The sequence below is a fragment of the Anomalospiza imberbis genome, chromosome 2, assembly GCF_031753505.1.
Source record: "Anomalospiza imberbis isolate Cuckoo-Finch-1a 21T00152 chromosome 2, ASM3175350v1, whole genome shotgun sequence".
NCBI classification, from domain to species: Eukaryota; Metazoa; Chordata; class Aves; order Passeriformes; family Viduidae; genus Anomalospiza; species Anomalospiza imberbis.
Window position 1 is genome coordinate 58334707 of NC_089682.1, and position 12665 is coordinate 58347371.

Below are 12665 nucleotides of genomic sequence, written 5' to 3' on the forward strand. Positions count from 1 at the left end.
ATTCTGTGTGAGTAGCTTTGAATGAGTGTTTAAATTAATATTTAATTAATTCTTAATTAACAAAATAGCATTTGTTAGGAAGTTTCAAACTGGAATCTACTATACAATTTGCTAAGCCAGTGTTTCCAGCATATTAAAAGAGTACTTGTTTTAAACACATGTATTATGCATGTCTTTGGATTGACACACAGTGAAAATGTGAATGAAGAATAACTTTTTCTAAATACCTTCAGGCAGTGGTTCAGGCTGATTGATCTCAGCACTGGCTTTTCTTTATGTTGACTTTCTGACTTTATAATGTACTTGTTCTCATTACACTCTGCTAGTACTCAGGCATAAGTTTGGGTGTGTATGTACAATAAATCAAAAATTGCTTTGGAAAGCTTATAGTGCAAATGGTAACTAGACATGAAAAATATATATGATCTTAGGCTAGATATTTTGCTGTGCAAAGGTGGAAATTGAAGGTGGTTCCTGTCCGAGATTTAATCTCGGAGATCTAGGAAAAGATGGTTGGAAAATGGTTACAAAAATAGGTACTACAGGTAATAAGTTACATGTCAAAACCTCTTTATAAATACTTTTGCTTTTTCTTTGTAACAGTATCTCACAAAGACTTCTTTTTCCAAAAAAACAGTTTAACATGCCCTGTATTCTTTTTCTTGGGAAGTGGGAGCTAGTTAGATGTGGCTACGCATCTGTAATGACCTTATATTGACAATTTTCTGGAATTATGGGGCTGTTGCTTTGATTAAAATCAGAAACAATCACCAATCTGTGCTCAGTAGCACAGTGAGCACTAAGACCATATCGGCCAAAAAAACAGATGATGTCACGTTATGGATTTTCATCCCTAGAGCTCTGTGATTGTGGCACAAACTACCAGAGGACCTGTCTAAACCTGAGCTGGACTTTCTGCAACAACTATATCCTATAGGAACAACAGCATCATTAACACACAGAAAACAGTTTCCAGTCTTGGAAACTCTATCTTTTCCCACAAAGAAAACTTTCTCCATTAGATTCTCTGTAAACCTGCACCTTAAAGAAAAGAAAAATAGCTTTTACTAAATTAGAGAAATAAGATGCTTCGTGTTATTTTGCCTCTCCTACATCAGCTGGTGCTTGAATAGTCCTAAAAGAACCTAAATAGACATGTAAATGAAAGCAGACAGTAAAAAGTCAGTTGTGGAAAGAAACACCTTTCACTGTCCGTGAGTCTATTTAGAAATACACAAATATGTTACTATCAGTTTAATTTTTACGGGGAGGTTAATCTTATTTTATCTAAATGAAAATAACAAAGCTCCCTTATGCCCTAATCACTGGAAACAGATGACTTCTCTCGGTCCAGTTAAACCTGGCTGAAGTGACAGCATATATTATTCTGTCCTTTAAAAATGTGCATCAGATCTGTATGCCTATGTAGGCCCCTATGAAATACTACTTTTATATCGTAGTCAGGTTGAAGATAATTGGATACTGGCTGTTTGTTTTGTTGAATTTCTTGGAAAAGGTCTTGGTACGTGGAATTGAGCTGTGGGGTTCCTTTGTTAGGATTTCTAATAATGGTTTTGTGATGTGGCTTTTGTACCTTGTAAATTCTGTGGGCTTAATTTTTGCCAGTGCAGTCACTAATGTACAGGAATCCAGCCATATGCTGTCATCTACAGGTTTGGAGCATTCCTTGGCTCTTGCATGGTGCTTGGCTTCTTCTGGCCACAGGACTTAGATTATTGGAATAAATAATTTTTTACCCAGTCAGATTGTCAATACACTTATAACTCCCCTTAGTGAGTCTAATCTGTCCAATGTCAGTGCAACTTTTGTATGAGTAGGTGTTTGTTGGTAAGAATTAAGGGTTTAAAGTCTGGCCTCTTTCCAATATTGCAAAATGGTTATTCATGGTACAGTTACTGACTAGTAGAAGGAAACATATTTGGGACATTTTGATGGCCTACTCATTCAGGAGCAAACATGTCTAGAGTCACAGACCAGACACAGAGCAGGTAGGAGAAAGTCAATGCATCTTTGAATTCAGTCTCAACACTCAGTAACAGTTTTCAGTATCAATCTCAGGTCACATCAGCATTCTGAAACGTCAGTACATACACTCCCTCCTTCAAGTAATGATGAGAAAGAGGCAGTTTTGGACAGTTGATGACACCTATATTTCTTTATTGGCAGGGGAGAAAACTAGGTGACTAATGAACTAGAGACCTAATTTTGAAAAGATAATTAAGAGACAAGTTATCCAAATTAAGTCTGTTCTTTACATGTTGGTACTATGATGTGATGGTGTCAGTGAGAGATGACTGCATCTGCTGTGCCCATGAGGAAAGTGTCTCCCTTGTGTAGCATGTCCCACATCCTATGGCACAGTCTATGCATGCAGTCAAACACTATTAATTGTGGCTATCATGTATAGTTTCTCTTTTTCCTTTCTTCTTTTGAATTTTCCTTTCCATGAGAGTAAATCTGTCTCAGTAAAAGATGTGGAAAAAGTACTCTGAAGCAGGCTGAGGATCCTAAGGTCATAGCTTTTCTGTCCTGTCCCGTCCCTTTCACCCTTTTGCCCTAGTCTTCAGATTAGACCATCTGTGAATCTTGTTATCTAGCACTGTGCAGAACAGAGTGTGTGACTGATCTCCTGGCACAGCCAGTGCGTTGCCTTGGTGGGTTGTGTGGGATGAAAAAAGCACAATACATGCCTTTTCTGTCTGAGACTTGTTTATCTGCGTGACATCCAGGCCGCTCTGGGAGAGTTCTCCTCTTGGTGATTGCTGGCAATCAAAAACGAATCAAATCAAGGCAAAGTTAGAGAAATTCTCCTATACAAAGAGCTACTCTAAAACAAAGCTGCATTTTTGTGGTGCATTGTCCTGGCTCTGTGTGAGTCCTGTAAAGAGACAAAGGCAAGCAGGAAGGAAATCTCAGCTGCTTAGTAAATGCCCTAATTTGATTTATTTTCTGCTCCCTTCCCCCACTCAAACTGTTCTGCTAACCTGTTAGTCCCAACTCAGACAAGTAAGACCTGCTAATCTGATTAGTCCTGACACACAGGAGCAGGGCTGCTGGGAAAAGCTGGACCCTTACAGCTGTTTCAGGCTTCAGCTTTGATCATAACATTATGGGGTAGCTGAATGTATAGTGCAGTGTGACAGAAGCCTGCAGCATGCACGCAAGTGAGCAGTGTGACCGTCACTGAAGATTTCTGCCCTGGGTTTGAGGCCACTGGAATATAAACCATGTTTCGTGTCACCTTCAATGTAGTGACAGAGAAAGTAACCTTCACCTTGGCAGCCTGCCCCTCCGCCACATGGAAGGTAAGCTCAGATATGCATAAAGTAAAAAGGTTGACGGCACCATAAAATGTGCTTTTAAACATTTTTTCCAACCTTAGGCTATGTTTGAGATATTTTAAGGGGAGCAATAATGTTTTAAGGGAATTGCACTGCAATGCAGCATATGCACAACTGGTTGGAATTAGACTAAATGGATGTGGTTCTAGAGAACAGCTTACTTGTTACATTTTAAAGCTGTACTCATTTGACTTTTACAATAGCCAAATTCATACTCATTCTCCTTATTCTGGTCTGGAAATGCCACTTATTTATATTAACAGCAAATCTAGAGAGATATATAAACATAACTCATTTCTGTAAGGAAGGGACACTGTTTGAGGAGAACCTTTAAGCTTCCTAGATAATTTAGGGGTTCTAAGCATTTGTGAGATGTATACCATGGTATGATAAATTAGAGCACAATGCTCTGCTATAATAAAGGACTAAAAGAGAAAAATCCCTCAGATGCATGGGCTGGGGTTGTGATAAAATTTGGCAGAAGTCAGAAATGCTTTGCACATCAGCTCCATCTCCCACCCATCAATTCAGTTCACATCTTCACTTCCTTGAGACACAGATTCCCACCTTGTCTTGAAGAGACTGGCATGGTTGGGATGAGATGGGAAGAGTTTTGTTGCCTTTCCTTTCTCTTCTGGGAGTGTGTGCTTTCACTGTAATGCAGCTGAGAAGACAGATACTATCTTCTGAAGGGTTGCTTTAAAAGCTTCCTTCTATAATTTGTTACTTACAGAGCAGTTACTGTAAGAACCTCATCTCTGTCTGTTATTAAGCCTTTCAGATGTGAGACCATTATGAGTATCTAGATACAGTGCCAGAGTAATTTCTCTTGCTTTAGCTGTCCATGATTCATTATGTGGTGTAAGTAGTTGTCATATATCTTTGCTGTATAATTTTCTCAGTCTTGGGCCTGTCTTTTCTCTTGACTTGTGAGGTAGACACTGCCCAGAAGCTGTTATTAGCCCCCTTTAAAGGGGCTGGTACAGTGTGGCCCCAGCCAGACCTGTGCTATATGTAGCACCTTGCACAAAATAAAAACCTGTCAACCAGGGCAAAGTGTGTTTGGAGTAAAATTCATGTGAAATGAATTTAACCATTGCTTTCTCTCTGAGGGAGTGTTTATGGTAATATTGCTTCAGTTTCCTTGTTTATTAGGAAAACTTTGTTTCCCAAATGTGTATTTATTAGCTAGCAATGAAAGTATCATTTCAACACAACATAAAATGGCTTTATTTATGCTTGCTAATTGTGTGTTAAAGATTTTTCTTCTTTTATATCAGGACTTAGAACTCTCTGCCTTTAGATTGCACGGCATTTAAAAGAGGGAATTAAAATGGAAAAGTATCTTGGATCTTACCTGGCTCATGGAGTCTTGGAACAGCAAACAGGGATGCAAATATAACCCAGCTGTATATTGCATTTCAGTGATCATTTATGTTAGATATGAGTACATTGTAGTAAATGCCTCTGGAAGAAACTGGCAAATACTGAAAAGTGCACCCTAGCATGCCTTTTCATTTCTCCAGCACTTCTCTTATTTGAATAATTTAAATTATTTGATATGTGCAAGGTGCAAATATAAGTACATGCTTAAAAGTTAAGAAAAACCTGTAGTACCGTATAACTTTGTAAAATGTAGTACATTTATTGATGAACTAAATAGAAAATAGGTAAGAAAGTAGGTACAACTATATGAAAAAAACAAGATAGGATGCCAAGTCAGCAGAAGAGATGGCTTTGCAGTAGAGCTTACATAAGTAATGCAAAGTTAATTTAGGGAAAGCTTTGTGGAAGGAGTAAGGGTGTTTTATTGGCCATCTATTACAGATGGAAAAAATCTGTCATGGTTTCAGGTGCACAAGCCTTCCGTTTTGACAGTGAGGCTAATGAAAGACTCTTTTCCCACAACCTCACTTTGCTTATGTCCTTGTGTCAGCCAGAACAGCACTGGTATTGCAAGTTAATTTAAATCCTTTAAAGCTGTAAGAGGTCACATCACTGCTGGAGGAGGGAGGACAGACATGTCTCCTTTCAGATTGCTAAGTCTTTTCCGTCAAGAGTAAGTGACCCAGTCCACAGGTAACGCTGTCATGTTCTGCTTTCCCACATAGCACGGCATGACCAGCAGATGCATCTTGCATGGTGTGGTGGGACGAGGATGCTGTGGCAACTCTGTACCAGGTGTCTTGAGGCTGGGAGGAACAGAGCACATTCTGTCCCAAATTGCTACATTTCTACCCTATGCTATGCAGTGGCAGTGTTCGTTTCCCTTAGAAATTAATTTCTGATTAGAAGTATTGGTGAAAAGTATTTCACCCTATTTAAATTATCTGGAAAATACTTATTTCTATGATATTTTAATGAAAAATGCCACAGTATTCCTGCTCCAGACATTTCAATCTGCAGGACATAAACCCTACTGCTTTTGCAATACAGTGTTTTGAAAAACTAGTTTAATTAGAAGTGGGGAATGGTATGGACATGGGACAACTAGAGGGAAGTGACAGCTGAAAAGGGCTCAAGTTGACAAGCGCAAAAGGCTCAGACTTGAACGTGGCTGTTCACACAGGCACCAATGCCTGAAGGCCAAAGCAAGAAGAATCACTACTATAAACTGTGAGCATCTTTATCATAAAGCCTGAAGGAGGGGACTGGGCTGCTCTTTCTCACCTCTCTGTCACTCTGCCTCCGCTCATTTCTCTGCTCCTTAGGGAACAGGCTGCTGGTACTTCTCAATCTGTTGACAGGTGTGTAGCTGGCCAGCAAAGCAAAGGGCTGAGTAATCTGAGATGTGCACGGGTTACAAAAATCAGGCTGCAGCCGGTATCAGCTTGGCCAGAATCCCTCTTCAAAGGGCTTTTCAGGTTTTGCTCACTTGAATTACTGTTGCATTTTCAATCAGTTGCTGCTAACATTTGGGGAGTCTTGTGTTGTGCCTCTTTGTGTCCTATATCTGGCTTTAAGAGCAGATAACAAGATCATGCAGCTATTGTTATACCTACAAACTCCTACCACTCATTTACTAACCCTTGAACTGACAACATGCTGCTTAGATAAATGCAATTCACAGGGTACCAGCAGATTTAGTTACAGAATGTATTTGCTCATGGAGGCTTAGCTATGCTTGAATCCTATTGATTTTCTCTTACTGTTGGTGGTTCGGCTTTGTTGAATCCTGTCTGAACTGTATCGGAGAAAGCAGCAAAAACTGCTGGTTTGTGGCTTTCTATTCAAGGCCAGGAAGTTCACTTGATGGGGATCAACCTAATTCAGGGCTTTCGTGCCAAATGATGCTGCACTTTATCTCCCTGACATGGACAGATAAATGAGCTGGGGGCAGCTTTGCAGTCAATTGGAGCCCGACCCGAGCGTGCATTGTTGCCAACTTTGGAAAGCTGCACAATAGCCCTGTCTCCCTGGCAGTTACAGCCGTTGGGGCAGGGACCTGTTGCCTGGAAGGCTGTTAAGAAATAATTATGTAAACCCCTCCCTAAGGATGTGGGAACAATGTTCAAATCTTATGAAGTCGGCAATATCTGTGATAAGGAAAGCAGATAGATCAGGGCCTTAGTGCTCATTTTCTCTCTGCAGCAAGTTGAACACAGTGCGTCAGCATGAAAAGCACTGGTAGGGAGGTGGCCTGGGAGGCGTGGGAAGGGGGCAGCAGCACACAGCTTTTCTGGCTCAGATTAACCTCCCCTGTTGCTGATTTGGAAACCTCAGTTAGACTTGCATAGAGCTACAGTTGTCTGCTCTCTTCAGCAAGAGTAAGTGCACATTACTGAACCGTCTGTTACTAGTTTGTTGTCATAGTTCCTAATTACACCCCCAGCATTGAAAACCACCACAGTAAATACAGTTCAAGCAGAAACAGGCTGATCTATGGATTTAGAGCATGAAAATAAAGGACCAGACCATGAGCAGAAAGGACAGTAAAGTGGTGTCAAATGTCATCCTCATGTGATGGCACCTGAAAGAGCAGTGCAACAGGAGGACAGCATGAATGTGGCACATACTGTAAGGGATTATTTGGGCTTGAATTCACTGTAAGGTCTTGCATTGGTCCAAGGAGCTGGTTTGCTCCCCAGATGCTATTAAAGCTGTGGAGGCAGTGGAGATGAGGAGGCTCAGAACTTTTGGGGAAAAATTTCAACTTGTTCTTTACTTGGGCCTTGTTTTCAGCTTATACAGTACATTTCTCCTTGAACAGTAGCCACTGTTTCTAACTGTTAAATATAGAGCTGCTAAACACTTCCAGATCTAACTTCCCTGAAAAAAAAAATCAGAAATTTCTATTGCTCTCAGTTTTAATTTTAAAAGCTTTTTGTTTTAGTTTGATTTTAAAGAGTATTCCAATATATACACCAGATACCTGCATATCAGCTTCTATGAACTTTGTTCAAGGTTCACAACCGTGTGTGACATGTCTCTTTATTTTCCCTGCTTGTGAGTGCAGACTCACATTTTATGTATTTGTTACTTCTGGATGCACCTCAAAGGAGTTTAATGAAGTCCTTTTCCTCTATACAATGTTCAGAGTCCTGTAACAATCTATGTCCCCAAATACTTCTCTCAGTAATGCTGAACACCACTTCACAGTAACACAACCACCTCTGGGATTATGATGCCTAATGTGGGAGCTACTGCCATAGAAGCAAGTACTGTTTGAAGTGATGACTTACTATTATTTCCAGCAACACTCTCAGAACTTTATTTTCTTGAGCCATGATGGTAAATCAAGATTTTCTTCCTGTCATTATATTTCTGAGAATTCTATAGCTCTGTGACTCCTCAAAGTTCTTGCTAGCATAGATTTGTACATCTTTAGAGAGCTTAAATCCCTTTCTCCCTCTCTTTCTATTTTTCATTATGTATAGCGCATCCTCCTTTTTCTAGCTTTTTCTCCTCAATAAAAATATCAGTATTTTTTTAGCCCCCTACCAAACCCTTACATGAATATTACGCAAATGAATCAGCAGGTTCTTGTTAAGGGCTCAAGTCGTGCATAAAATCAAGTCTGTGATGCTTCTTTGGTCCCCAACTCTAGTTCGCCAGCAGATGGTAGCATACATCGCCTTCCTTCCGAGCTTCGCCTGACCTTTAGTGAATGAGGAAGGGCCGGGGTGCCTCTTCCGAGTAATTTGTTCCCAGCTAGAAGAAATAAGCTATAAACAAAGTAGTTGTGCAACTCGGAACAAGGAGGATAACCACGGAAACCATGGGAAAATGGCTGCATTCGGGACAGAAGAACTAAGTAGAGGTCAGAACAAATTCACTGCAGTGACTTGCACTGAATGGCATGAGAAGCATTTTGGTGTCACTGGTATTCTCGTGGTGACAAAAAGAGACCATTATTTGCAATGTAGCGAATGAACAACATTCAGGGAGTCACGATCAAATTGAAACTGCTCTGGGTCAGCTCTGCCCGTGTATATTGACCCTTTGTACTGAAGACATGGAAAGTTCAGGAAGGCAACTGCCTTACTAAAGGCCAGTTTCTAGCCATTTATTGGGTTTTATTCTGAGATGTACCACTCTACTTCTTTTATATTTGATATGGGCTGCTGATTACCACTTTCTCTCACTCTCTTCTGTACACTTCTCATTCAACTGGCTTGTTATGGCAGCAACTTCTCAGCTTCTTTTTCCCAACAATGGCTAGAATAACAACAACTGAAATGAGAGACATAGAATGAAGAGAATGACAAGATAAAGCACAAGGTGCTAAACTGTGGTGTAATTCCCATATGTAAATGTCTCTTCACTTATAAGACAATACAGCATAGATCTGGGCAAACTATTTGTGGCAAATCATTTTTGCCTATACTCTTTCCAATTGTGCCACCTCTACTTTCAACTGTCTTACTAAAAATTTGAAATTATTTGATTTCTTCATTCACTCTTTAATTGCATAAGCAGTTTCTGGGAAGCATTTCCTTTGTGCTCATTTCTCCATCAATAAGTGTTTGATGATGAAAATCCAAAGAGTCACCTGACTGCATACCGAAATTGATTTCTATGTTTATTTACTGGAAATAAAAAACCCAAAACATTTAAATATAATTTAAAAGAAGACAGTGGCTTTTTATGGGTATAAAAATTATTCCTTCTCCAGTGCTTACCATATCCTGGGCCAGAAAACTTTTATTGGTTAAACTTTTAGATTAGAAAGAGAAAGGAAGGACATCGATTACCATGTTGTGCTGCTCCTTTCACAGGATGACTTGATCTGGAAAGATCACAGAACATAAATGGTACTGGCTACAGCTCTGTCAGTGCATATGCCCCATACCTGAGGATTTCAGCTGAAGCTGTCAGAATTCTCCTTTAGCCTTAAATCCTCCTATTTTCTTGCAACAACCAGAAATACCTGAATACTTCTGTGCCTTTGGCAGGTATAACTGGCCTGAGTCCTTTTAGCTCCATTGGCAGGTGTCTGTGGTGTTATACTGTGTTGAACTATATGTGCAGGGTACAAAGTCCTCCCAGTGTGACAACACTTGTCTCCCAGAGCTGTGCTCTTGACAGAGGTGATGATCAATCAGTTCAGGGACATCCCTAAATTTTGCTTTGGAGTTTTTTGCCCATATCCCTTGCAAGGAGATTTGCTGGGAAAGGCCCGGACATTAGTTGACCTCACAACCTAATTTGACAGAGGTAGAACTGGAAGAGGGCACGTTACAGTATTTGAATATCATGGTTTGGCAGTATGGTAAATCTGCCTGCAGGGACCTTCACATTTCATGAGAAATGCCATGGCCATCTCAAACCAAGCTTTGCTTTAACATAAATTCACTGCTCATTCAAATTTGTTCAAAACCACTGATGGATCTATTTTGTACTGTCAGGTTTTATGCCCAATCAGGTACAATCTGTCTGTACATTTCTATTCTTATGCTTAGATCTAGGAACATCTGCCTTCCACAGCCATCATAAAGCCTCCATAGGAGGATGAAACCATTACAGAGCTTAAACTCTCTCCTGTGTGGTGTGTTTAATCTGTCTGAACTGCAGTCACCTTCTCAACTCTGAACAAATCCATTTTATGCTTTTGGTGGTGCTTAGATACACCACCATGGAACCACAGCCTAAATGCAGCCATACAGGAAGCTGCTGTCAAAACTGTGAAGTCACATCTCTGCTTGACCACATTTGTGTTCCCAATACACATAAAGATGGATGTGCGCTTTAAAAAATATCACACTTAAAATGTCTGCATCTACCAGTTAACATCGGCGCTACCTTTAGCCATCCTTTACCAGCCTGATGACTTATTAGGAAAGGAGGTATTGTGAGATGAATCTGGGTAAGAAAAAGGAAGGAAAGAACAAATGTGAACTGAAATTTGTCACTGGAGAAGATGACTAGAAACCCAGTAAACTGCGAATGGGAATTTCAAGGTTCTTGGTGAACACGAAGAAGGGTTGCTTAGAGCTCTGTGGAGACTGGAAAATATGATGGCATAACACCAAAGCAGAGGCATGTGTATATGGGAAGTTTTGGATTTATCTTGTAGAAGTTTTAGATTCTGACCAAAAAGAATAAACTTTATATGAAATATTGATTTAATGAGAATACACTATGAAATGATAGAGTAGCTATGTGTTTTGCCCATGGGATTCAGTTTCTTTTCCAGTGCAGATGTTTAGCTCTTGATAATCATAGTAGTGCTGGGGTATTATAACTCACTTAGCCACTTTGTGTCTTATTTAACAGTACGTGAAGGTCTTCTCGCTATTGCTGTTACACAATGAGCAGTTGCAAACTTAGGGCAGCACATAGAAATCTTCTTCTACAGTGGTAACTTATTCCTCTTTATATAGTATGCATTGTCTTAGCACAATTAAAAGCATCCTAAGTGCTTTACAAAATATAAAAAAGACATGGTCCTGGCCTAAAGTGCTTTCTGCTTTAATTCAGACATGACAGAAGACATGCGAGAAATGAGTGAGATGGTGCAGGGATGAGTGAGACCCAGAGTTCCTCTAAAGAGAGCACTCTGGTGTGATGTTTATACAATCCAAGCATTAAATTGTGTCCATCCTCCGCTCTCCTTTTTGAAGTTAGTATAACTTTTTTCAGAAGCAATTGTTGTATGACATTAACTGGCACTGAAAGAGTTCTGACTGATGACAGCTTCATTTTTTACTTTTGATATGAGCTCTTGTGACTCGCATCACAACTTGGGGCATTAAAGAAATATGTATCAATTTATCTTAATATGCCATACTGTAAATCAGAGTGATTTACCCGCTGCTTTAGAAGAACTTCAGCAACCCCTGCAGCAGGGACAGGCACCTCCAAGTGCTTGGGGGTGGGCTGATGAAAAAACACATATTGCATGCATCCTTAACTCCCAATATGGCCATAAAATGCAGTAGAGATATTTCCTAAGCTGTACTCTATTCAAGTATCTTATGAGGCCCTCAAATTCTAATCAGACTAGTAAAAACCCCAGTGGTCTTTGCAAAACTGGTCTCAGCAGCAGGAAATGTTTAGTGGTGTCTTACTGCTGCATTGATGATAACAGCACTTCTCATAAAAAAATATTTCCTGGCAACACCTCCTCTCCAGAACCAGACAGAAAACTGTAGCTTGAAAGTCTTTATTTACAACTGGAGAAAAGCAGTCTTTTGCCTTAGTGAGCTTCTGGCAGTTACTGAGGGTCTGCAGTGCAATATTCATCTGCTTCCCAAGGAAACAGGCCAGATTATCCATGTGATTGTGGATCATACTGTGCTGGTTCTGCTGCTGTTACTGATCCTGAGGGTTAGGAAATACAGGATACTGCATGGATTTCCTCATTACCAAGATGGGAATGTGTTCTTCCTACTGGCCATGGGGTGTCTCTGATCAGAGAGGAGGAGTGGAACAGCTTCCTTAGGCACTTTGGGTTCAGTGACAGGCACATCTAACTCTCTCGAAGAACAATGCCATTTGCTTCCTTTCATGCCTTTAAGCATCCCTCCCTCTGTCCTCTTTGACCCAGCAGTCTTGTCTGTCTCTGATTTAGATGTGACCAAGTCAACATCCTAACATCTAACACTTTCCAAGGGAGGATTTCAGAGGATTGTATTGATGGTGGCAGTGGGTATTCACTTAATGTTCATGAAGAAAGATTTACATTGTACAGTAATCAGCAAGCAAGGATGTTAGATTGGATCACCCTGGTGGTCACTCCATCTCCTTTGGCTCTCGTTTCCAGCACCCAAGCCTAATGATGACACTAACCAATGTAGGGGTCCAACATATTTGTCAAAATGCTCTCAAAGTCCCATTGTTTAACTCCATATGGAATTTAAT